Source organism: Malus sylvestris, chromosome 5 (genome assembly GCF_916048215.2).
Source record: "Malus sylvestris chromosome 5, drMalSylv7.2, whole genome shotgun sequence".
Taxonomy (NCBI): domain Eukaryota; kingdom Viridiplantae; phylum Streptophyta; class Magnoliopsida; order Rosales; family Rosaceae; genus Malus; species Malus sylvestris.
The window spans coordinates 33,817,270-33,841,599 of record NC_062264.1 but is presented as its reverse complement, the minus strand read 5'-3'; the positions used below and the strand labels follow the sequence as shown (position 1 = coordinate 33,841,599).

Sequence of the window (24,330 nt, the reverse complement as noted above, 5' to 3'; positions counted from 1 at the left end):
GCCAATGTATTTATGTACTGAAGCATTTATAATTTCTCCTACACATATTCACTTTTCTTGGAAAAAGTATACCTATATCCACTGCAATTCACAATCTATTTTATACATATATTTCCACACTGTTGGTAGTTGTTATTAATATCTATTTTTTTCCAAATTATTTTATATCTATGTAAGTATATGTAAATATACTTACATAGGTTGTATATATGTAAATATACACGTACACAAAATGGGTGTAGCAGAGATGAGGATGCTTCGTGGGATGTGTGGGCACACGAGAAAGGATAAGATTGAGAATGAGGATATCCGAGGTAAAGTAGGAGTAGCCGAAATTGAAGGAAAGATGAGAGAAAATCGGTTCCGGTGATTTGGACATGTGCAAAGAAGGCCGACTGACACTCCGGTTCGAAGATGTGACTACAGGACAGAGGTTCAGGGCCGAAGGGGTAGAGGAAGACCTAGGAAAACTTTGGAAGAGACTCTAAGAAAAGGCTTAGAGTACTTGGATCTAACGGAGGACATGACACAAAACCGAGCGCAATGGCGTTCTAGGATTCATATAGCCGACCCCACTTAGTGGGAAAAGGCTTTGTTGTTGTTGTTGTTGTTGTAAGTATATGTAAATATGCATTCTTCACTTACTCAGGTTGTATATATACATATTTGTATATTTATGCATAAGCATGCAAGTTCATGAACTGCACCAAAATAGCCTTTACGTTTGTAAATCTTTTTCATATGCTGCTGCAGCTGCTATGTAGTTCCAACTATATTGAACAAAGCATTTCTTTAAAGTCAGAAACAATTATATTATATAAGTGTGCACTATCTGATTTCATTCCTTGGACTATAAGATCAATTTGAGTAAAGCTTTTGTATAATTATAAGCTCAATTATTTTATTGTATTGGTGCATTTTTATACCTACTGAATCACACCGTTACTTATGGTCCAAAATTATTTTCATTCATGTGTATTTACAATAATTTATTTTAGATCAACCAAAAGGGCATTGAATTTAGATACGGTTACATTAGCAACCCAAAGTACTTTAACTAGGATTAAAATTCTTATCATGCATTTAGTAATATTTTACATTTAGAATTTGGCCACGTTGGTGGGTCCAGTTAGCGTCTTAGAAGTCTACAACAAGCAGATACGAGATTTACTAGTTTCAGGGAATCAGCCAGGAACAGCTGCCAAAAGGTAAGATCCTTACCCATCGTTCTTCTTTTTCCTCCTTCCAATTTAATCTGGTGAAAGATCCTTATACTATTGTATATTCCTTGATATGTGGTTTCTTCTAAATTCGTGTGTACAAGGAAAGTCATTTATCATAATTAGACATGCTTTTATTTTTGGGAGCTTTAATGAAAAGGTTTGGATTAAGTTTAATTTAACCAAAAACCAATCTACACTTTTCTTTAACCAAAAAGGCTTTATATTTAATCATAAGGACAAGACTAATCTATACCAGGCCTCACAGCACATGAGTTGAATCAAAAGCCTAAAACGAAATAATTTTTTTTTCAGGCCTTGCCCCTAACGGAACCCATTCTGTCATCTAATTCTATTACAAATAAACTTCATTTTATTTACAAGTATGCCACTACCTCATTAATCCACTAGACAAAAATTAATGTGTTTGGTATTCAAATTTCGAGATGAAAGACACAAGAAGAAGGGGGAAAGGAAGAAACAAAGAAAGCAAAAATGGAGGCACCGAAGACGATGGAGCACCAAATCGGAGGAATCCCAAACGACGCCCTTCGATTCAGACTTCACATCATCAAGAGCAACCTGGTCGCCTCTCTCCCTCTCGAATCTGCTTTGGAATCGGCAAAGTTAACTCAAGAGCAGATAAATACGATAATCTTGGGGTACACTTATGGAAGTGCTTTTCCACTGAAGATGGATTCCCTTCTTGATTCCAGAGGCACGCCGGACCAATTCCTTCTTCAATGCTGGGTTTGGAAGCTATGATTGGAAGATTGGATGATTTTGGCTTTGAGGATTACCTAAATGACCCCTTGGGAATCTGAAACCTTCCGGCATGTGGACACATCATGCAATGGAAGTTCACCTTGGGCTTCCAAAGGGTCCAGTCTCCCCAAGCTTTATGTGATCCTCGTAGACTTCCTTCCCTAAAGAAGAGGATGAGTAACCTTGTCAATGTTATTCTTAAAATGTGATTGTCTGTCGCCCTGTGAGTTGAAAGGTCCAGGCATTAATATTGTGGTATTGGCTTTCTTCCAACCGATGACAGTTTCTCGATTTGGCACTTAAAAAAAAAAAAAGCAAGTAACAAGAACCCAATTGATGTAAAAGTCAAGTAAGTATAGCAATAGCCGAGAGAGATGGGATTTTGGCTTTTCATTTGTTCATCGAAAAGTTAATAAATTATTAAACTCTGCAGTGGCAGGTGCCATGCATGGCTGATGCGTGTGTCTGTGAGACTGACACCATCTCTTTGTTCCACATCCCTCTCCCTCAATCTTCTTTTGAATAACAATATATTATAAACAAAATAAGAAAAATAAAAAACTAAATTCTTTTAACTAAGCTTCTTTAGATATACTTCTTGAATTTGAAGTTGAAGTTGAACTTGGAAGCAACAACTAATATTTATCTTCGATTTAAATACTGTTGGTTGTCACTGATCGGTACTTCGAGCCCCGAGTCGATCTTCTTCCTTCCTTATCATGCATGCTTAATTATATATGTGCCAACCAATTATTAACACACATTCGCTCTCTATTTGTTAATACTATCGAGACCAATTTTTTACCAAATTTTGTAAATCAAATGATGTGGATGTTGATGATTGAATTATTACTTAAGTGTTAATTAATGTGTTTATCATTTGGTTTGCAAATTTGGTTTAAAATTTGGTTTTCTTTACCATTATCCTCTATTAATTAGAAGGGCACACATGAATGCATGAACTCCAATTTATAAAAACAGTCAGTATTCAATTTCATAATCAGTAAATTTAATAATAGTGTAGTACATGTGTCAGTTTCATAAATAGTCAGTCAGTTTAATAAATAGTGTAGTACTTGTGTCAGTTTCATAAATAGTCAGTCAGGTTAATAAATAGTGTGGTATTCGTGTCAGTTTCATAAATAGTGAGTTTAATAAATAGCGTAATACCTTTGTTAGTTTCATAAATAGTTAGTTTAAGAAATAGTCATTATTCAGTTTCATAAATAATTAGTCAATTTAATAATAGTGTAGTACCCGTGTCAGTTTCATAAATAGTCAGTCAGTTTAATAAATAGTGTAGTACCTGTATCAGTTTCATAAATTGTCAATCAGTTTAATAAATATTGTAGTACCTATGTCAGTTTCATAAATATTGAGTTTAATAAATAGTGTAGTACATGTGTCAGTTTTATAAATAAAGTCAGTCAATTTAATAAATAGTGTAGTACGTGTGTCAGTTTTATAAATAATCAATCCGTTTAATAAATAGTGTAGTACCCGTGTCAGTTTCATAAATAGTGAGTTTAATAAATAGTGTAGTACTCGTGTTAATTTCATAAATAGTCAATTTAAGAAATAGTCAGTATTCAATTTAACAAATAGTGATAGTACCAGTGTTTAGTTTTCAAAAATAGTTAGTATTCAGTTCAAGAAATAGTGTAGTATCCGTGTTCACTTTCAGAAATAGTGTAATATCCATGTTTAGTTTCAGAAATAGTACCCGTGTCCAGTTTCAGACATAACCATTTTGAAAAAATGGTGTGCGGAAAAATAAAATATCAATTTTTTAAACTTTTTATGGTGAATGAAATTAAAAATATAGGTGAAAAAATAAGACAATCGGTATAAATAGCCTTGGTCAAGATTGTAGCACAAGTAGTACCTATATGAACAATTAAATTTGGTAATTATCAAGCCAGACAAAACTTTGAGCAAGATCAATCCATTACGTAATATTTATTTAATTATACTAAAAGAAAGAAAGAAAAAATAAACTTGTTAGTAAACTGCAGAGCTATAAAATAATAGTATTATACCTCACATGTTCGATCTGATTCTCTGTTCTAAATTAAAATTAAGGAAACAAAACATAGATTTATACATGCATAGAAAACTGTTGAGTATCATAAATCAATGGCTAGATGAACTGCCAACTCATTACAACATTCAAGGGTCAGATAGACAGCCAACTCAGCTTATGTTAGTTAGTTAGTTACGTGAATAGCTTACTAGCTAAGTTTGGATTCCATGTATAAATAACTGAATAACAGATATTGTAATTCAGTAAGGAATATACACAAATCAATACAGTTTCTTTCTCTATTCTTTCTCTTCTTCTTTCTCTTTGATCTCTGTATCTTTCTGTGAGTTCTTCGAAGGTATTATTAGTGGTGTATTATCATGGTATCGAGAGCCAAGGTTGGTGTTTTTTTTTTTTTTGGGTTCTTCCGCTGAGATTTGAGCATCAGGAGGTGTAATTGTGAAGAAGTTCTGGATTTCTCTTGGAATTTTCATTCTGTTTCAGGAGTTCGGCTTTCGGGTATTCTCGATCCTTGTCTTTCTTTGTGTTTTGAAGCTTGTAGATGAACTGTTTGATAGAATGTTTCAGTGAAAATATATGAACTGCTTGGTGTGGATGCGAAATATTGTTGGGTGCATATTGTTTACGAAGAAGTTTAATTGAAAGATTGTTGATTGCTGAAGAATTAAAAGATTGAAAGAATGCGGAGTTTTTTTGTCTGTTGAGTTTCTTACTTCATAGAAGGCCGAAGTCAGAAGTGAGAGTTGTGTGTCAAGATTCAAGATTGGTTGTCTGTTAATCAAGAATTTCGGGTACTGCATTTGTATTTCTTCTTGGTGTTTGCAAAATGGCTATAAATTCAGTAAAGATTGAAGGTCTGCTTGGTATGATTACTGTAAAATTGTATGAGGATAATTTTGTGAAATGGAGTTATCAGTTTTCGTCTGTTCTTCGTGGATATGATTTGTTTGATTTTTTCAATGGGGAATCACAATGTCCTCCGAAGTATTGTATTACGGCTGAAGGTGGTGTTACAAAGGAGATATCTCAGGCTTACAAACAGTGGATTCGGTAAGATTTGGCATTACTGAGTTTACTCATTGCTACATTAAGTGATGAAGTGATGGATCATGTGATAGGGTGCAAGACTGCACAGGAGGCTTGGGAGAAGTTACATGAACGGTTTGCCTCGATTTCTGTTGTGAGGGTCAATCAGTTGAAAACTGAGTTTCACACTGCACAAAAGGGTTCTGATTCAGTTGATAAATTCTTGTTTCGGCTGAAGGCTATTAAAGATCAGCTTGTGGCTGCAGGGGAGAAGATAACTGATAATGATTTGATGATTGCTGTACTTTCTGGACTGCCACCAGAGTTTGAAGTTATCAAGACTATAATTCTTGCTAGGGATACACTTATATCTCTAAAGGACTTCAGGGCTCAGTTAATTGGTGTTGAGGGTTCTTTTGAAACAAGAATGAATAATCTTGCTGGAACCATGTCGGCAATGTATGTTAATGGTGATTTGCCAAATGGACAAGGAGGTCAAGGAAGATATCAGAATTTTGAACACGGTGAAAGCTCGAATGCACAGAAGCTTAATGGTCCAGGCAATTTTAATGGGGGTTCCGGTTTTGCTGCAAATGGTGGAAGATCTTTCCAACAGAGGTCGAATTTCAACAATAACAGTAATAGGAGAAACAATGGTAATACCAATAATTCAAGATCTTATTCCAACTTTGGGAATAGGTCTTATGGGTTTAGTGATTCTAATGGTTCAGGTGGTGGTTTCAATGGTTCTGTTGACAATCAAAAGGGTTCTTATGGTAGTTCCAGTAACTTTTCAAGTGGAAGTGGATTTAACCAAGGAAGCAGTTGGCATGGCAATACAAACTACAAATATGGCATATCTCCAGAATGTCAAATTTGTTCAAGAAGAGGCCATACTGCACCGAATTGCTATTACAGGACAGATAGTGCTCAAGGAAATTTTAAAGGTCCCATTTTCTGTCAGATATGTGGTAAGAAGGGTCATACAGCTATACAGTGCTATCACAGGAATAATTACTCTTATCAAGGACCTCCTCCACCACAATCATTGAATCCCACACCTGTGGGAATGGCTGCTCAAACATCAAATGTGCCACAAGCAAGTCAGAATGTCCATGGTTTTTCTAATGCCGATACTTGGGTGGTTGACACAGGAACCACTCATCATATGACAGCTCATCTTGAACATCTTAATCAGGCCACTCCTTACAATGGTGACTCTAAAATCACCATAGGAAATGGAGAAGGTTTGAATGTTAAGAATATTGGTGCTTCTGAACTTGTTACTGATACTCATACCTTTGTGCTAAATAATGTATTACATGTTCCACTTATTGCCATGAATCTGTTGTCAGTTAAGAAATTATGTAGAGATAATGGATGTTGGTTTATTTGTGATGATTTGGTGTTCTTTATACAGGACAAGGCAACCCGAGTGATTTTGTACCAAGGAAAGAGTGATGATGGGGAATTGTTCAAGATACCAGTATCTGTCTTTAAGGGTTCATTTGCTGCAAAGTTGGAGCACTGTGGAGCATTTCTTGGAAAGAAAGTGACAAGTTCAATATGGCATAAGAGATTGGGACATCCAAATGAAGAAGTACTGTCTACAATGTTGAAAAATGCGAGTATATCAGTTCATAAAGATTTCTCTTCTACTATTTGTACAGCTTGTATTTCAGGGAAAATGTGTAGATTACCTTTTTCTGTAAAACAAGCTAGAGCAACACATAAATTTGAAAAGATACATTCAGATGTTTGGGGACCATCTCCACAGAGATCTATAGAAGGGTATAGGTATTATGTTAGCTTTGTAGATGACTTCTCAAGATTTGTATGGATTTTTCCAATGATAAATAAATCAGATGTGTTTCCGATTTTTGCCAAGTTTTATGCTTTTGTTCAGGCACAGTTTAACAGTTCAATTAATTGTTTTCAAACTGATGGTGGTGGTATGTCAATAGTATGATGAAAGGTTTTCTGGATCAAAAAGGTATTCTGCATCAGATTTCGTGTCCTTATACACCTCAACAGAATGACATTGCAGAAAGGAAGCATAGGCATTTAGTTGAAACTGCTTTAAGTTTGATGACAGAAGCTTCAATTCCTATTGTGTTTTGGTATCATGCTTGTTCATATGCTGCGTTTTTGATAAATAGGATGCCATGCAAAGGTTTGGATCATAAGTCACCTTATCAGATTTTGTTTGGTGACAATGCTGCAATCCACAATCTTAAAGTGTTTGGGACAGCAATATATCCATATCTTAGACCTTATAATCGAAATAAGCTACAAGCTAGATCAAGTCAATGTGTTTTTCTTGGATTTGCAATGGGATACAAATGAGTGCTATGTTATGATATTCATAGTAGGAAGTTCATTATTTCAAGGCATGTTATACATGATGAGGATGTTTATCCTTTTCAACTAGATTCTGGTACCAAAGGTGTCAATTCAGGAATTTCTCTAAAGTCTCATCAACATTATATAGCTATTCGAATGCCTCATCTAGCTTCAAATACTCCCAATGTAGAACATGATGATCATGGTATTCCAGAAGAAGGCAATTCAGTGTCATCGGCTACACCAGTTATGAATACTGTAATTGAGTCACAATCAAGAGATTCCAGGGAGTCAGTTTTGGTTTCGCAGCGAGATCAAGAGTCTTATTCCCCTCATCATCACTCTGGTACATCATCAGTGTTGCCAGTCCATTCAGATTCCCAACTTCAGGTAATCTTGCCATTTTCATCACAAAATGAATCTTTCATTACCACAGATCCTTCTGATAATATAAATCCTTCTGAGTCTGTTCACCAGATGGTAACAAGGTTGAAAAGTGGTGTCATTCAAAGACGAGATTATACTGCATTTATAGCATCATTTCCTGAGTTGCAATCTTTGCAGCTCACTGAAGACGATTGTTTTAGTGGAGGCTATAGTTTTATTTCTGCCATCACTGATACCTCTGAACCAAATACATTTAGAAAAGCTGCTTCACTACCCCAATGGCAGCAAGCGATGCAAGAAGAATATGATTCCCTTCGAAGTCAAGGCACTTGGATTCTAGTACCACCTCCAAGTGACAGATCTATTGTTGGTAGCAAATGGGTGTATAAAGTGAAGAAAAATCCTGATGGCAGTGTTTCCAGGTATAAAGCACGGCTTGTGGCTCAAGGATTTTCTCAGGAACAAGGTATTGATTACTTGGATACTTTTAGTCCGGTAGTGAGGCATACTACGGTGAGGATTGTATTGGCCTTAGCAGCAAGTAACCATTGGAAACTTCGACAGCTTGACATTAAAAATGCGTTCTTGCATGGTGACTTGCAAGAAGAGATTTACATGAAACAACCACAAGGGTTTGTCGATGCATCCCATCCCACTCATGTGTGCAAATTAATCAAATCCCTATATGGTTTGAAACAAGCTCCAAGGGCGTGGAATTCAAAGTTCACATCTTACTTGACTGCCATGAATTTTCAGGCTTCAGTTTTTGATACAAGTTTGTTTATCAAGCAGGATGATGGGGATATTGTTATTCTTCTCCTTTATGTTGACGATATTATATTGACCGGTTCCAATTCTATCAAGATTCAAAAGATGATTGATGAGTTATCTGAAGTCTTTGATCTTAAGGATATGGGACAATTGACATTTTTTCTGGGATTGCAGATCTCGTATAAGAATAATGGGGATATCTTTGTGCATCAATCAAAATATATAAAGGATGTGATCCATAAGGCAGGTATGGACACATGTAAACCTGCTGCTACTCCATGCAAACCTCATGATCAAATGCTATTTTCTGATGGTTCTTTAATGTCTGATCCATCGCTTTATAGGAGTATCGTCGGATCGTTGCAGTATCTGACCTTTACTAGGCCCGATATTGCATATGCGGTTAATACAGTATGTCAGTTCATGAGTTCTCCGACAGAAAGGCATTATGCAGCAGTGAAACGAATACTCAGATATCTTCATGGTACACTGCACCATGGGATATTATATTCAGCTGATCAAATGACAACAAGGACAATCACTGCTTTTTCAGATGCTGATTGGGCAGCTGATCTCAATACTCGAAGGTCAATCACAGGATATGTAGTGTATCTAGGCAACAATCCCGTGTCTTGGCAATCAAAGAAACAATCTTCAGTATCAAGAAGCTCAACTGAGGCTGAATATAAGGCTCTTGCCCATACCGCAGCTGATGTTGCTTGGATAAGGGGAATCCTAAAGGATTTAGAAGTGTGTCTGCCTTCACCTCCCATAATTCATTGTGATAATATGTCAACCATTGCCCTTACTGCAAATCCTGTTTTTCATTCTCGTATCAAACATCTTGATACTGACTTTCATTTTGTGAGAGAACGTGTTCAACAAGGAGATCTGAAGGTGGTTTACATTCCAACTGAAGATCAAACTGCGGATGTTCTTACAAAAGGTCTTCACAGCCCTGCCTTTCTTCGACATTGTTACAATCTTAGGCTGAGTACCCCAGCCACGATTGAGGGGGAATGTTGAGTATCATAAATCAATGGCTAGATGAACTGCCAACTCATTACAACATTCAAGGGTCAGATAGACAGCCAACTCAGCTTATGTTAGTTAGTTAGTTACGTGAATAGCTTACTAGCTAAGTTTGGATTCCATGTATAAATAACTGAATAACAGATATTGTAATTCAGTAAGGAATATACACAAATCAATACAGTTTCTTTCTCTATTCTTTCTCTTCTTCTTTCTCTTTGATCTCTGTATCTTTCTGTGAGTTCTTCGAAGGTATTATTAGTGGTGTATTATCAAAAACTAGATACTTGATGAAAATAGGATTTGGCACCTTGCCACTATCTCTCACTCCATCTCTCATCTAACAAAAGAACAACGAAATTTATTTTTTATTTTTTTGCATTAATTTGTTGTTTTTATTTTAAACAGTGATGTTTTGGAAGATAATTTCAAAGGGTTGCGAGGGATTTTAAAAGGTTTGTGAAAGGCAGTGTCAAAAGGCTTGCGAGTTGAAGAATGCTACACAGAGAAAGCTTTTATTTCCCATCTTAATTAATCTCAATTTTCTCATCAATCAAACAAAATATAGAAAATCAAGTCGCATATCTATCTACCCAAAAGTGTCCTGGAAATTGATGGGGTCAGGACTCGGGAGGGATGTCCTTGCAGTCAGAAGACGCATGTAAGCGTCTGAACGCCCAGAAAATTACCTGGTCAGTTGGAGAACCAAAGAATCAAGTAAAATGGGAGCTCGTTGATTTGACGGAGCAGAAGATCTATAGACATGATAGAGAAAATTACAGACATCACACAGAGAAATAAATTTGAGATCTATACACCTTTCCTCTCTCGCGAAACGGACCAAATAAACGGGAAAGCCATGATGTTGGGGCAAAATCGGAAGTTCGATAAATTACATTTTTGGGGCTAATTTTGTTGGGTTGGTTTGATATTAGGTTTTGTCCTAATCATTAAATAAAGTTATTAGATGATTTTTTGTTAAAACTTAAAATTTTAAACTACTTTTCATTAATTTTCTTTTTATTTTTTCATAAAATTCCACCCATTTAGCTTGCATTTAAAATATCACTGTGCGGTTGATTTTCTACATCTTAAAGTGGGAAATCTTTCTATTTCCATTTCTTAACATTCGTTTTTTTCTTCTAATGTGATGATTCGCTATGCATGTCAAGTTTTTATATTCATTTCTCCTCACACCCGTCGATACTTTCAGTTCAGTTCTCTTGATGTTCCATGTCTTCGAGTGCGAAGGATGGGACGTTATGGGATCATTTCAAGATAATAGCATCTCACAGTATTGCGATAATTTTGTAGGCTAGAAATAAGACAAGTCGGTGAGGGGATACATCATGTTCCAGGTCTGGTTGAGGCACATGTAAACAACATGAGTGAAGTCTGGGAAGTTTTGCAAACTGGCAGTAATGCAAGGGCTGTTGGCTCAACCAATGCCAATGAGCATAGTAGCCGATCACATTGGTCTGTATATCTTTGTTAAAGTCAAGTTAGTTCTAACTAGCAAAAATGCCTGCGCATTGCTGCGGGACTTGAATGCACCAGCCTTAACCACATTAAATAAGACATTTAACCTGAAAAAAAATTCAGCATAATTATGAACGAACAAAAAGGATAGATGAATGAAAGGTGTCAGTAAGATAAGCAGTTTGATTTTTATATACATTCAATCGAGCTGATTACAAAAGATACAGCTGCAAAAAATGTTCTGTTTCCTGAGAAACATAAGCAACAAACACTAAAACTGGGCAGCTTGGTATATCAACAAAAGGTTTACCATCCAAATCATGTTTAAGCAATTCATCAGGTATATACATCTCATTCAAGAGACGTTTGGACCTACAATTTGATCCACAGTATTCTTATTGCATGTAAAACTAATAATGGGGAACCAAATCTTGGCAAATATAAGAATCACCCTATTTAGTTCACTTCTTCATAAGGGGTAGTCTTATATAAAAGAACTTGAAACAAATTCAAGGTACAGCAACATCAAATACTAAGCATTAGTCTACTCCACGAAATTCAATATTATATGTATGTAACACCATCACAATAAAGGAGTTAAACTGAAGAATGAAATACAAAAATTCACCCATATATATACAAAACCCATCAACGAAAAAGAGGGGTTTAGAAGAATACTCAATCTCACGAATCTGCTCCTCAGCTTCACAGACGCGAAGATGCCTTCAAAATAGACCCAAATCCCAGACTCAGACACAGAGAGAAATATTTAGAAATGTTTTAGACAACAACTCTCACAAAAATAGAACATCGTTTGACGGCGAGAGAGCACAAAGCAAAACGAAAACGAAAGTTAAAACAAAGGAAGATGCAGTCAAACGAAGCGGGAAGCAACAAAGCAAATTTGTGAGAGAACACGAACCCATCACTGATATTAAAATTATTTTTGGGTAAATTGGGTATGAGTGAGGGTACTGACCATCTCCGGGCATCTCATGTTCGAAATTGGAAGAGTTTAAGATGTGATTTTGGTGGAAAATGGGCAGCGCTGCAGAGAGAACAAAGCAAGTCCATGTTTCTGTGGAATCGAAATTGCAGAAATCAAACGATGTAGATGAGGATTTTGAAGATTCTGAATCTAAGAAAGCGAGGAGAAATTTACCTTTGGGGAAGAGTGGTGACCGCTGCTGCTGAAACTGAAAAGATTTTGGCAAATAAGTCGAGAAGGAAGAACTGTGGTTCCATGAGAATAAGTATGTAATAGTATAAGAAACTTACCAGTTAACCATATAATAATCTACTGCAATTCTAAAATGATGTAGTCGTGGACAAAAGTAAAATCTCATCACAGAAATCTTGTAAGTCCTACTATCTTAATATTTTTTTAAAAAAATGAAGAATTACTATCTGCCTTCTATAATTAAAGAAAATAAAAACCAGTTGCTTCTAAGTTTTGGTCACCCATTGTACAGGGAGATAAATTTGGCTCCTTTCTTTGCTAAGCATGGTCTTTTATAAGAAAAATCAGAAGAAAGAATACCGAAAGAATACCAATTTGTGATCAGCTAATTGTTTAACTCAAGCATCTGATTCCTCTGTGTTTAAGGTGAATGCTTTTGTATATCGAAATTAAATTCCAATCCAAACTCAAATTCCAAAACAATTTGTTGTGGTGCCCTTCGTGCATATATAATCCATGTTTTCCTTTTTTTTCATCTGGTCTATCAGATAAATGTGAATACTAAATGAGTGCATTTAAACCAAAAAGTGTTGACAGAGGCATAATTGGAGAAAGAAAAGGTCTTTAAATCAAAAGATGCTTCATGATTGGACATAGAAATGAGTCTCTCTGAACCCTTAGTTGAGAACTTTGTTATCTGACTATTATATCATCTATAAGCTAGTCTGCTATGCGAATCGTGTTTCCGATGTCTTCTAAGTTTCAAAAAACTCTGATGTGGAAATTATTTACTGTGAAGGGTATAACAATTAAATATGAAATTTTTTTATGGTGATGCACTCGTAATGTTTGTGCACCTTCGTGAGTTCGGAGTGCATCACCACCCTCCCCCATATGACCCACTGCCAAACCCACCCAAACACCATCTTGGTAACCTAGCCCTGATGCTACATGCCCAATCCCCCCTCTGCTAACCCCTTGCCCCTCTCCAGATTTCCCGGTCCTGTTGAGCCACCCATGACAGGCATTCTCAGCAAGTAAAAAAACAGAGGCATTCGCAAACAGAAGATACAATATACAGTAAAAGGAAAATAACAACTGAGGAGAAAAAATAAAAACCAAAAAATATATAATCAAACATCCCTCCCTACTTAAAAGCTTGTGGTGCCAACTATTTCATTTGACTGAAAATTATATGTTTGAATACTCACAACCTGCTTACTTGATAGCCATTTTTTCACCTCTTCCAGACCCTGCGTAAAGCGGGAGCCTTGTGCACTGGGTACGACCTTTTAGTGTTTTTCAAAATCACTCATAATCATTTTGGTCCCAATTCTAAAACAGAAAAATGGCAAGAAAAGGGCTTTTTGCAAAAGCATAAGTACATACCAATTCGGCAGTGAATCCTCATGATTCCTCCTGGGACCTTGATGAGATTATTGCTGGTGATCTGAAGATAGAAAGCTTCAATTAGAGTGGCTTGTTTTCTGAGTGCACAAAAAGACAAAAAGGGGAAACAGGGTTCCTAGCATAACACAAACATATTATTGTATACAATGGAATACCTACCGCTAAATAAGAGCAACGCTTTAGAAGTAAAAAGTTGAAATTGTTTACCTTGAGCACAGAGGGCTTTCTACGCTGCAAAGAAAAGGCCCAAAAAAACCAGAGTCTTCTGAAACTGAAAACAAAACCAAATGAAATACACATGTATGATCAAAACCCCTAAAATTACAAAAAGTAAATTTGAATAGAAAACCCTCTTATTGTTCATCTTCATCTGTGCCAATCAAAACTGATTCTTGACAGAATATGTGTGTGTGTGTGTGTGTAAAATTTGCATTTTTGAAATATATAGTTACCCCTATTTGGTTACCCTTATTTCATAGTCTCCATTATTGTTAAGACTTGGAAGCACACTTCCTACAACCAATTCCAAAACATGCATACAAATTTTGCATGTTTGATTTCTGAAAAATAATTTGTACCTAAGCTAGTAGAACTTTAGAAATTTATCTTGCAACCTAATCTATTGCCCATTTCCATTCTAACGTAAAACGACCAAATGGATGCCTAGTCATCTCAACCCTGACATAAATGGACAAATACTGATACACACACTAAATAGAAAGAAACTTAGTTCCAATATAAGCTTAAATGACAAAAATTGAATTTATATATTTAAAATCTAACCATGAAAGCTTCACAAATATAAATAAAAAAGGTGGATAGCTAAGTAGGCTTTGAACAAAAATGATGGCATATAATTATATACATCAAAACAGCATGGAACCAACTTCTTCCTCAAACGATCCAAATTTCTGTAATCTGCAAAGAAAGCAGATCTGTTAGCAACCTAGACACTTTCAAATTTAAAGCCACATTCTGCAATTTAAGCTAAGTAAAGTAAAACCCTCAATTAATCCCCAACTACAAACCTGAATTAAACCTTCAATTAAACTCCAAATTAAACTATTAACAAAACCCAAATTAAATCAGCAATCAGGAAAGATAAAAATACACCTATTAAAAGCATTGCATAACTGAGAAAGCTACATTTCTAAGAAAGATTAAAACCTTTTTACAAAACACACCTACTGAAAAGCCTCACATTTTTAAAGATTGGAAGTTTTTGCTCAAATTTTGTTTCCTTCATTTGTTTAAAGTTCATTTTCTCTCTCTGTTTTACAACTCTACTCACACATATTCACAACATATTTTCAACTTGGAATAAAGAAGTTTGGGAGCAAGAGAAAGGGAGAGGGAGGAGTGGGGATTTGAGCGCCATTGCTGCAGATCCTCGATTTCATCAGTCAAAATGTCAAAATCTCATGTGGCCCGTAAATCCGTCCCTTTTTTTTTAATTATAAATGGTTTTCAGTTTTACATATTCTCTTACATATGCTTCAGTACTTGAAAGGTGGCTTCTTGCTTGTTTAAAACTAATTGAAATTTGTTAAAAACTATGGCATGGACATCATTCAGCACCAGCCAATTTTTTATTTTTTTTCCAATTATCTCAACATTTTCCAGAAAAATATTGAAACATATAATTGCATATCCAACACAAATTTAGGAATACAATCAAAGAACGTGAACACCAAACTTTGTACGTGGTTTGACTACTTGCCTGCACCTATATCAACACTCAAAGTTCATTGCAAAGCACAATACTAAGGGCTGGTTTGGTATTGCTGTGCTTTGGAAAAAAGTTGCTATGAGAATAAGCGGCTGTGTTGTGAAAATAAGCGGCTGTGAAATAAATCAGCAGAGTGTTTGGTAAACTTTTTTGTAAAAGTGTTTTTGGAAAAAAAAAGCAGTCTGATAATGGGTCTTTTCATTAAAGGAGCACTGTAGCTCCGTGTGCTTTGAAAAAAAAGCCAGTTTTCCAAAGCTGCAAATAGCAGCTTCAGATTTTTCCTTTGATTTCAGCTTATTCTCACAGCAGCTTCCAAAATAAGCCTTTTTTTTTTCAGTTTACCAAACACCTAAAACCCTCACAGCTTTTTTTCATGGGTGCTTTTTTTTAAGCACCTCACTCCCAAACCATCCCTAGATCAAACTAAAGTTTTACCGTGCTAAAGCTGCAAACAGGGGAGCTTGGAAATTAATATTGTTGTGGCATGTGAATTCCCAAGTGGTATTAAACTATCAATGATCATAAGATAGCTAATGATGAAAAAGAAACTAAAGAACGAAAAACAATGATGCATTTGAACACATAGAGAAGAAACTTGTTTCAAAATTATACTACCTAGCAACAGAGGAGCAAAACAATAAATAAAACAGCCTTCTAACACCCTTATCACACAAATAGAGAATCAACAAAACATGGAGAAACAACCTAGCAACAGAGGGATATTCAAAGGATGAAAAGCAGAAAAGGAACCTGAATTCGACTTTTTGAGAAGGAAACAACAGCAAAGCATGAAGAAAACAGAAATTAGCACAGTGCAACACCCCAAGTTTAAAAGACACAACCTTACTCTAACAGTGTACAAAACAGTGCACCAAACAGACTTATCTTCGTAACACCCAACTAAACAAGCTATAAACATCCATTACAATTTTGTCGAAACAAAAAATTGTCAATCATAGTTTTAACAAAGCAAATGGGAAACAAACAATAAACAATGATTTCTGAACAATGTTTTACCTGTTGAATTAGATGACAAAACTGAAAACCCTCTCCTCTCCCATACCTCCCTCGGACATCCTCTGCTCATCAGCCCCGTGGGGTAACCCGTTAACCCCCAAAAACGCACAGCATGCTCTCTGCCCTCTCTCTCTCTCCCTGTCCATCAGTCCCTCAAAAAGTGGGAAAAAAAAAAATCTCCAAACACAAAACATTGAATTCCATTACCTTGTTGTTAATGACCTCTTTCTCAGTCAGAATCGCCAGAGCTCCGAACTGTCGACCAGGACCATGTCGCCTTTGCGCACCTGTGGCTAGAGCTGAAGAGGAGATTCAGAATTATAATATATCATACTGACAGATTCTCAGACACATTTCATCGAACACCTAATGTGCCACGTTCTCATATGCTTTCTTGTAAGATTAATTGAAGAACAGTAAGTTTTTGAACAAAATTAACTTCCAGATAAGTAATTTAATAGAAAAGAAGCAATAAAAAAACCCAGAAATCTTTAATTGAAGAACAATACTTGGTATTTGAACAAAATTTAACTTCCAGATGAGTAATTTAACAGAGAAGCAGCAAAAAGAAACCCAGAAAACTTGAAAAAAAATTGTCTATAAGAAATGAAATTGAGCTCAAAAACTGGAAATCTCACTTCAATTAAGCAGCTTTTCATATATTTACAGCTTAAATATGCATGATAACAAAAAGAAGCATCATTTCTTCACTAATTGGACACTAACAGAAAAACCCTAATTCATATTATTCAAATTACAAATACAAAGTCGACCAAATAGCTAAGAAAGCTGAAGGGATTTACCTTTGGATTCTTTGGCTTTCAGATGGAGTTTGCTTGTGTGTAGGCCTGCAACTTCGTTTGTAGGCGTGATGTTTCCATGGAATTTCTCTCGGGTTTACATAGAGAGCAAAGCGAGAGAGCTCTCCAGATTTTGAGCAAAATCCCCTTAAACTACGATGTATATAGCTTCAGTTGGGATACATGTAAACAAATTCAAAGGTCAAAACCTGAAACTGAGCTCAAAAACTGGAAATATCACTTCAATTAAGCAGTTTTTCAGATGTTTACAGCTTAAATATGCATGATAACAAAACAGAAGCATCCTTTCTTGACCAATTGGACACTAACAGAAAAACCCTAATTCATATTATTCAGATTACAAATACAAAGTCGACCAAATAGCTAATAAAGCTGGACAATTTGACCCCAATCCAACACAAAAATTGTTGTGGTTATACATGCAATACCCGCCTAAAATATCAACAATTCCAAATTAAAATGGAAAATGAAATGAAGCAACATAGATTGAATACAATTTGGGGAAAATTATCTCACCTGGAGCTCTGAATCTCCAAGAAGTCCCGATCTGAGCAGGCTCTGAATTGGGATGAAGCCATTAGGTTTGGGGCGAGAGAAACACGGAGCTACTGTGAGGGAGAGAGCATGCGTTGTCCTTTTGTTTTATACAGCCACTGGACCGCAGTTCCTTCACAAAAAAATTATATGCATGTGTTAGTTTTTCAAGTTCTAGTCTTGCAATCGACTAAAGAACACCATAATCGAAGAGTTTGAAGGGGTTTACCTTTGGATTCTTCCGCTTTCAGATGGAGTTGTTTGGTGTATCAGACTTCTGAGCTTCTTTTTCTTCTATAAGACCTTTTGGTCCTCCACCTTTGTCATTTCCTCCTCATCGCCTACTTCCACATCATCTACACGCCAACACTGCCTCTAGAAGAGCCTTACCAATAACCAAGTTAATAAGCATAAGTTCAAACTTAAACAAATATAAAATGATATATGTACAAAAAAAAATTGTTCCATTTTTACATGAACAACTAAGCAAAAGCATTATTACAACTAAGCATAAATTTTGAGGACAAACCTAAACCAGATGCTTTCATCGTTAACACAAATAACCATCTATATGAATACTAATTGCATACTCCCTCAAGGTCCTATGGATAATTATGAATGTTTACAAATTCACCTGCCAATGACAAACACAAAAATAATACAAAAAGTTTTAACATGAATAAAAAACATATGTATACGAAATGGTAAGCATATTAATCTATAAGATATTGATGATTCACATACAGCCAATAAGAAAGGTATCATATAAGTGTTGCATAAATAAAATGACACAGTAATCCAAACAACCACTACAAACGGCAATGTCATTACGAAATAACGCAACTTTCTTTGGATCAAGAACTTAAAACACCAAGCAACTTCACATTGTTCAACAAAAATCATAACCAATAATTCATACACATTCACAGATTTTCATAACAATTGAACAACAACAAATTAAACTAAGCAAATAAAAAAAATTCTTGGAATTCAATCGAAATAAGTAGAAGATCAAATGAAAGGTGAACCAGTAGCTCTAGTTTATTACCCTCAATATTCGATATTGGAATGCAGTGCAACACTACAAATTACGAACAATAAACATGAAAAAAATAAAACCCTGAAAAGGATACGGCAATGCATCGGCTGCATGATCCAAATTTACCACAAAAACTTTCCTGCACACCAAAACAACAAATTGCCACTGTAAATATTTCAGATGTATTCAAAAACCAAAATTGAAGCCATGGAAAAACTTGAAAACCCAGAATTCAGAGTGAAATTTTTTACCTTCGGATGAGCTAGATATACTCAGACATGCCATTGCAGTAAATGGTCTTTCCTAACCCAGGCGGGCCAATCACCACTTGCCCAAAAAACCATTTTTGGGTTTTAACATTGAGCAGTAATAAACCCAACAAAGAAATTAGTCAGGTAAAACTAACATCTCATTTCAATTTTTCAATTGACTATTTAATTATGTAAATCTCACCTCCAAGTGTTTTAAAATCACAGAAGTTGTTAACTATGTCATCTGATAATCAATAAATTTAAGAAAATTTAAAATGAATTTGATTCACTCCAAATGCTGATATTATATGTTAACATATATATTCACACCAACAAAAAAATTCAGTTTTGAGCAGCTGAGATCAAAATAAAAACAAAAGACACTAATTCCAGTGCCTACACATATAAACATCGCATAAAAACACTCATTTTCAAATGGGGGGCAATCTCATATAAAGTTATATGTTTATATGGGTAGCAAATAAGCAGTACAGATGCAGGCACATTTATAAAGCTAAACCACATATCGATTTCATAAGCATATTTTGCTCAAGCTTTTATCAAGGGAGACATGCAAAATCATACAGAAACATCCATGAGCAAACTGGACAATTTCAATATATATGGAAGCACACATGAAATCATAATGAATTACCAGAAGCTCACACTCAACATATCCTAGTACATTAATGAAGCTGCCCATTTACAATCAGGCACAAAACTATACAATGCTTGCAAATATTTAGCCATAAACCAAACATCAGAATTGAATCTAAGATTTGAGGATCGATCCCATACCAGCTTAACAGCGACCTCCTCCCCACCATGTACATTTACACCTAACACTAGAAGAGCAATTTCATTACAAAACACATTAAATTAACACAATGAATAATTTTCTAAGGAAAAAAGGATATCAAACACTGATTACCATACCTAAATAGAGTTCTTCGAAAGACCCACTCCCAATCTTCCTCCCTAGCTTAAACTTCCCAACAATCACATGTTCCATGATGCAACAATGTCCAATAGGATTTGACCCACAGGCTCAAACTGGTTTTATTTGATAGCAATTTGTGCAAAATTCTGCCTTCCCAATCAAATCCAGCTGCACGACATGCTCAACCGGCGAAAATATGCATATCCCCTTCTGATTCATCCACTTTGAAATCTGCAACCTAAAACACATTATTACAAAAGCAGAGGAACGAGGATGGAGAAGCTATCTTGTGAATTTCATATGAGAAAACAAATGATACCCAAATCTCAACATTAGTGTAGTAGATGAGTGAATAATATATGACAAAAAAAATCAATGGTGCATACTAAAAATGAGTGAATAGAGTAAGACAGAGCACATGAGTGACTTTGAAATGAATGAATTAAATTCCAAAAGTGAGTGACAAAGAATAACTAAGGTAGAAGCTTAACTACCCTATCAATTTTAAATTCAATGTCTGTTCACTGCACATGCCTTCACTTATATATTAAATTTTGTTCTAATTCAATGTATGTTCACTGCATGCTAATCTATGTTTTGGCACACTCTTACTAGGATTTGGTCACAAAACTACAACCATTTTTATAAATTCCATAAGCCAACAATGGAAAATGAAAATCACGAAGCAACCTAGAAGGAGGTAGAAAACAGAAATCAAAGAACGGAACATTTGAGAACCAAAATGTTAAAAACAACACATACCCATTTCAAAGACCAAAAATCATGCAAAGATAAAAAAATCCCAAAAATTCAGTATCTTAGCACTCCCTGCAAAAGGCCAAAATCAGAAAATTAGAAAAATAGAATTTGATAACATTATACTTTAAAAACACTAAAATTTCTAGTCAAAGGAAAAGTAATACCTCTGCAAAAAAATAAAAAATAAGCAAGGGATAAAAACTCAAATCGCAAAAACTAAAATCAGCAAAATAAATCCTATAGTTTGATAAAAATTTAGGAGAAGAGTAAGATTGGATACACAAAGAGAGGGTGGCCTTGTATTTCTGCTACTCTGAAATGCAATCCTCATTGTCCCAGGGGCCTTCAAACTTCTCCGAATAACACCTGCACACAGAAACAATATCCATTTACCGTATTCAGAAATCGAAAAATGGATTTTAGAGAGAGGAGAGATAATTAGGGTTTAAGAGTAATCGTGGAAACTAATTCTGCTGAGAGGAAGCAATTGTGGTCCGCATCTTCACACAACAAATTGGAACGTGGGATTGCATACATTTGGGGTTTTAACAGTAACCAGCAGTCATTCAAAATTTACCAGTCACAATTAGAGCTTAAGTGATACCTTGATTACAGTCATCAATACGCCTACTCACACACTAAGACCTAAACCCTAAATCATTCGGATCCTTCTTTTTCTCCTCCTTGGAGACTCTGATTCAAGTAAAATCAAACATTCAAACAACTCATCTCTCACTTGATTGATTGTTACTAAATGAATGTTGTTTAATGAGAACTTAACCTGAGGGCTTGAGTTTATGATTTTAATCCATATGTTTGAGGTCTTTCACTGAATCTTCATGTATGTTGAAATTGGATCTTGCAGATTTCATATTGCCAATTAAATCATTAAAAAACTAACCTCGTTTCAAATTATATCATGAATTTTCTTTTGTTTGTTTCTTATTCTTGTTAGTTTTACTATTCTGGTGTCACATAATTTCATCTCATCTAAAAGTGAAACTTCGCTCCTTTGTCAGATCACCGTTCAAGATATACCTATAGCTCCTGCTTCAGTGCTATCTCTTAAAGAAAATGAGAGGTTGGACCTTCCCGATGTACCAACCAAAGTACCAGTTGCACCTGATCTGGTTACGAATGATGAAGTTTCCACTAAGACAAAAGGTCTCTCTCTCTCTCTCTCTCACACACACACACACACAACAAGAACCCGACAAACACAATGCTAACTGCTCGTTGCTCGCGTTAACTCGTCAATAATACTTATTTGTAATTTAATTAATAAAAAAATTAAACGCTTGAATCAAAAAGTAAGAAATTAAGAGAGAAATGGAGAAATACCTGGAATGGAATAAGTGAATCGTAGATGAAGGAGTATATGTTTTAATTTCTGTTTCCAAACTAGAACCAAACCAATTTAGGACAAAAATGAACAATGCTTTCAATTTTTTTCAAGAATTTAACAATTGACCTGAATCAAAATATTAAGAGGCGAAGAGCTTATGTATGTATGAGCTGACGAATGAAACTGGAGAATTTTTTGTGCTTGAAATAGCCGGGGAGCAGAACCCAAGCGAACTTGCAAGAAGAGAGACGGAGCAGGAGTAGCAGACACGGAGGAGGTAGAGGGAGTCGATCCAAAAGTCAGGATCGATGATGTTCTCTCAGTCGACGACGGCCTCAGTTCGGCTCAAATTTGAATCCCCTCTAACATCGTTCCTCGGAGGTTAGGTTGTTGGTTTTGCAGAGTCGCCTGAAACTGGGCTTGCTGATTTGTCAACATCCTCACCCGATTTTTGAGCTTCTTCTTCTTCTTCTCTGGTTTTTAGGGTTCCTTCGACTTGGCGTTATCATCGTAATTCTGCAAGCCTCAGGCTCTCTCTCCCTCTCTGCCCGTTTTGTCCCCTTCCCCTCTCTCTCCCCAAGTAAAACCTGAGATGCAGCGGCTGAAAATCGAGTCTCAAGCTTGAGTGGCATTTTTGTAAATAAAGCGAAAGTTGGCTAAAAGTGTCCGAGTGGCAGTCTTGTAAATAAACTGAAATGTAGTTCAAAACACTGTTCATTGGTACAGTGCAATTGAAAAGCCTTCTTTAGACTACAACAACAACAACAACAACAAAGCCTTTTCCCACTAAGTGGGGTCGGCTATATGAATCATAGAACGCCATTGCACTCGGTTTTGTGTCATGTCCTCCGTTAGATCCAAGTACTCTAAGTCTTTTCTTAGGGTCTCTTCCAAAGTTTTCCTAGGTCTTCCTCTACCCCTTCGGCCCTGAACCTCTATCCCGTAGTCACATCTTCGAACCGGAGCTTCAGTAGACCTTCTTTGCACATGTCCAAACCCATTTTGTGTACGCGTTGATGCTTCACTGCCCAACATTCTGTGCCATACAGCATCACCGACCTTATTGCCGTCTTATAAAATTTTCCCTTGAGCTTTAGTGGCCTACGACGGTCACACAACACGCTGGATGCACTCTTCCACTTTATCCATCCAGCTTGTATTCTATGGTTAAGATCTCCATCTAATTCTCCGTTATTTTGCAAGATAGATCCTAGGTAGCGAAAACGGTTGCTCTTTGGTATTTCCTGATCTCCGATCCTCACCCCTAACTCATTTTGGCCTCCATTTGCACTGAACTTGCACTCCATATATTCTGTCTTTGATCGGCTTAGGCGAAGACATTTAGATTCCAACACTTCTCTCCAAAGGTTAAGCTTCGCATCTACCCCTCCTGAGTTTCATCTATCAACACTATATCGTTTGCGAAAAGCATACACCAAGGAATATCATCTTGAATATGTCCTGTTAACTCATCCATTACCAACACAAAAAGGTAAGGACTTAAGGATTGTTGATGCACAAAATTAGTGAGGACTTTGGTACAACATAAAGTATTAAGTTTGTGATATTCGCTAGATTGCTCTGGTCATTAGTGTGGATAAGTATGTAAATGGATAGAGACAGGAAAGCAAACACAAGATGTACGTGGTTCACCCAGATTGGCTACGTCCACGGAGTAAAGGAGTTCTCATTAATTGTGAAGGGTTTACACAAGTACATAGGTTCAAGCTCTGATTTAGTGAGTACAAGTGAATGATTTAGTACAAATGACATAGGTTCAAGCTCTCATCTTCACTTGCCTTATCTGTCTCATAGGTAGATGTGGCATCTTCTCTGGAAGTACTCTTGCTCCATCCAGGGGTGGTATCTTTAACTGGTGGAGATGCACAAGGTAATGTATCAATTTAACTTAAAGCTTACTTGTAGTTTCAGGCTTGGTCAAGCACGATACAAACCATGTAGTAAGAGTTCCCCAAGTCGCCGAGGTAGGGGATCTGCTGAAAGAGGTGACAGACAAGGTAAGCAATCAGAGCTCTAAGCAATCAGTCCCAGATCAGAAGTTTGATTTCGAGTTCCGGCTGATTGTTCTCATTCTCCCTATCTTGCAGGCAGCATGAAGGATAAAGAGAAGAAAAGGAGAATAGATGATATGAGATACTTTTGCTTTTGAAGAAGTAACTTTCCACAGGTTTATTCTTGAATTGGGCTGGAGGATTTTCTGGTTTCCTCCAGAGTATA

At 36.1% G+C, this 24,330-nt stretch overlaps 1 long non-coding RNA gene and 1 pseudogene across 4 annotated transcripts; one reads left to right on the top strand and one right to left on the bottom strand.

Annotated features, from left to right (window-relative positions):
* Positions 1-617: 617 nt before the first annotated feature.
* Positions 618-2,433, top strand: LOC126623150 (cyclin-B1-2-like; annotated as a pseudogene).
* An 8,426-nt stretch (positions 2,434-10,859) lies between these two features.
* On the bottom strand, positions 10,860-22,589 carry LOC126623155 (uncharacterized). Of its 4 annotated transcripts, XR_007623651.1 has the most exons (8): positions 22,089-22,589; positions 21,352-21,440; positions 21,028-21,113; positions 20,751-20,816; positions 12,230-12,300; positions 12,047-12,145; positions 11,746-11,790; positions 10,860-11,439 (listed from the first exon to the last, which is right to left on the bottom strand). It is a non-coding gene; the product is annotated as an uncharacterized LOC126623155 (long non-coding RNA). The 4 variants fall into 4 exon arrangements; XR_007623649.1 differs by having other exon boundaries at positions 10,860-11,790; XR_007623650.1 differs by having other exon boundaries at positions 10,860-11,790; positions 12,230-12,263.
* Positions 22,590-24,330: the final 1,741 nt, after the last annotated feature.